Genomic DNA, 3590 nt, shown 5'->3' on the forward strand with positions numbered 1-3590 from the left:
TCAGACTCACGTCCATTGAGTCAGTGATGCCATCCAGCCATCTCATCCTCTGTCGTCCCCTTCTCCTCCTGCCCCCACTCACTTCCAGCATCAGAGTCTTTTCCAGTGAGTCAACATTTTGCATGAGGTGGCCAAAGTACTGGAGTTTCAGCTTTAGCATCATTCTTTCCAAAGAAATCCCAAGAAGGGGTCAATTGGAAGACAGGATTATTTCTAAAAACCCTGAAATATCACTAAGATGACCTAAGACCAAAAGGTAAGCCCTTCAATAGTGCCAATGCTTACCAAAGATGGTTATACTACTATTCTAATTGTTGTTACTTTACATATAAAGCAAACTTGATGTTCCAATATTTTAAAATAAAGTATTGGAATCGGAGCATTTCATCTTCAGGTTTTGTTCACAATATGGTTGGTAAATATCATTAACCTAACTTGACAGATGGAAAATTATGAAGCTCATAGAGATAAAAAATTTAGAAGATACAGCTCTCTAATACCAGATACAGTCCTTTTGCCATGAGATACTTGATTGATCATTTGAATGAAAAGAAAATTTAAATACTCTTCACACAGGAAATAAAAATAATGTGAATATTAAATGATGTAAATCATCATCTGTTTAGACCAACAGGAATATGAAGAACTCTTGGGATCAACCACAGTGTATAATATGGGTCTCTGTGGCTTTTTTAAAAGTAAAATTGGAGATGACCATTCTTCAGTTTACTGCATGGCTAAATGTCTCTTTGTATTGTTGCTCAAAATGTCTATTTTTCTTACAACGAGGTGTACAGACAGTCAAAAATAAGTGAAGGTCCTTTGTGTGTCCTCCATGATATGGTGAATATGTTCATATGTGTTTCTTCTATCAATTTTCATAACTGCTTCTAAGGTGGACTTCAATCTTCTCACTTGATTGTAGAGGAAACAAGATGTAAGGTGCCAGAAATATACTCAAGATCAAGAAGTTGCAAGTGGAGAAGGACCTGATAATATGGCCTTTCTGATTCTCAAAACAACATGATTCACTGCTGTGTCACCATTTTCAATGTCGTGTGGGAGAATCTGCAGGACTATTCATTGCAGGGGAATTCAAGAGGGAGAAATTAAAGTGAGGAAAATAAGATGAAATGAAACATCAGTGAAAGCAGTGTCACATAGTTATTGATATTAAAGAGTTCAATATATTATCCTGTGTGAGTATGGTGTGTGTGATTACATGTGTATTTGTATGTTGATGAATTTTCCTCATAGATATGTTTCTGAAGTTATATTGAAGTAACTATAGTAATCATGATCTTATCAAAAGGAATTTACTAGTTAAACATTGTTTATTGTAGTATAAAAATCTAGACAATGGGTTAAGCATACAGAGAAAAAAATCTAATATTATTTGGATATTAAATATCTGCCTAACCTTGCACAAGAGCTTTAACTTTTCTAGGTTTCTATTCCTTAATGTGTAAAATAAGTACAAAATGACAGTAGTGATCAGATCACAAATTTGCAATGAGAATTGCAACCAATTTCTTCAAAGAAAAATTAGAGCACTGAGAACACTGAGGAAGTGTTCAGGAAGTTTTAGCAAATATTAGTATTACTATTATTTACATCTAATGTGATTTCCTGAGATTGTTTTTCATCTGCAAGAGGAATGAAATAATAATACACACATGTTGCTACCATGCCATGCATATAACAATCAATCATTAAAAGTATATTCATTAGTTATTATAAAGTCATTGGATTTAGGTGATATGCTTTATCAAATATATTGTGGTAGCTTTGGTATTCTGCCATTACTTACCATTCAATATCTATTAAACTTTAGGTCAACAATTACAAATATCTGGTATCAGGGTTTCTTTTCTCTGGCTTCTATCTCCATACAGAACCTCAACCAGCTTCATCGAGATCACACAAAGATCTTTACTAGAGTTAAAGCCAATATTCTCACTTTTTCAAACCTCTCTTTATCTTTACATTCATACTCTAAGTTACATTTACAGGTTGGCCATTTCCTAAAAATAAAAGAGAAGTTGCCCAGCTTTGAATGCATAGCCTCTGCATGCATTTTCTACCTCTCTCTTCAGGCTTAGCTGCCACTGTATGTGAAATTCACTGCTTCACCTTAGGCTGTGAGTCATCTCACATACACAGATAATCTCTGGCTTCTATCTGCATATTTTTCATGTCTGTACTTTAAAAAATCACCTTCCCCAGGAGACAATTTGGATAATTACTGTCTTTTCTTGAATGATTACTGTCTTTTTTTCTATCTCAGATAAATCATAAGAATCAAAACCCATAGAATTTAGGCATTCATTATTACATTGACAATATTAATTAATTCAAGGTTGAATTAATAAATTTTGACACTTTTTCAGGTAACATAATTAATCACAACCACAGATACATAGATAACCAAAACAATGTGACAGAGTTCATCCTACTGGGACTCTCACAGGATCCAAAGATGCAGAATATCATATTTGTTGTGTTTCTGGTCATCTACATTGTCTCATTGATAGGAAACATGCTCACTACGGTTATCATCAAAGCCAGTCCACTGTTAAGGTCCCCAATGTACTATTTCCTGTCCCATCTCTCTTTTGTTGATGCCCACTATTTCTGTGTCATTACCCCTAAACTGATCATAGATTCTCTCTATGAAAAGAAAACCAGCCCTTTCAATGAATGCATGATGCAGATCTCTAGGGAACATGTCTTTGCAAGTGCTGATGTCATCCTGCTCACTGTAATGGCCTATGACTGCTACGTGGCCATCTGTAAGCCCTTGCACTACACGACCCTTATGAATTGGCGACTGTGTGGGCTGCAAGTGAGAGTGGCATGGGTGGGAGGCTTTATTCATTCAACCATATAGCTTGTCTTCATCATTAGATAACCTTTCTGTGGCCCTAACATCATAGATCACTATATGTGTGACTTAATATTTTTGCTAGATCTGACCTGTACTGACACTCACATTCTAGGACTTTTTGTTCCTACCAACAATGGTTTCCTCTGTCTGTTAAATTTGCTCCTCTTGATTGGCTCCTATGTGGTCATTCTGCGTACCCTAAGGACCCATAGCTTGGAGGCCAGACACAAGGCCCTCTCTAACTGTGTCTCTCTCATCACAGCAGTTATCCTGTTCCTTGGGCCCTGCTTATTTGTGTACCTGAGACCAGCAGTTACTTTGCCTGTTGATAAATCAGTCGGTGTATTCTACAGTATAATAATTCCCATGTTAAATTCCTTAATCTATACCTTGAGAAATGACCAGATGAAAAATGCCATTAGGAAATTGTGTAGCAGAAAAGTGATTTCAGGTGATCAATAAAATGTCTGTGAAGCCCAAAGTTCAGTCAACTGATGCAAAAATATCATTGTTGGTGACCTCCAGCAACAATACCTATGAGATATAGGGGGGAAAAAATCCTTATAATCATAGATTCTGAAAGGGGAAAATAAGAAATGGATGCACACATGTATACCTGTGGCGGATTCATTCTGATATTTGGCAAAACTAATACAATTATGTAAAGTTTAAAAATAAAATAAAATTAGAAAAAAATAAAAAA

At 35.6% G+C, this 3590-nt stretch overlaps 2 pseudogenes; one reads left to right on the plus strand and one right to left on the minus strand.

Moving 5' to 3' along the window:
- The window catches only part of LOC104979719, a 7924-nt pseudogene extending 6011 nt beyond the window's left edge, over positions 1 to 1913 (minus strand).
- A 158-nt stretch (positions 1914 to 2071) lies between these two features.
- Positions 2072 to 3349, plus strand: LOC104979725 (annotated as a pseudogene).
- The last annotated feature ends 241 nt before the right edge of the window (positions 3350 to 3590 follow it).

The sequence above is a fragment of the Bison bison genome, unplaced genomic scaffold (genome assembly GCF_000754665.1).
Source record: "Bison bison bison isolate TAMUID 2011002044 unplaced genomic scaffold, Bison_UMD1.0 scf7180017858534, whole genome shotgun sequence".
In the NCBI taxonomy this organism is placed as follows: domain Eukaryota; kingdom Metazoa; phylum Chordata; class Mammalia; order Artiodactyla; family Bovidae; genus Bison; species Bison bison.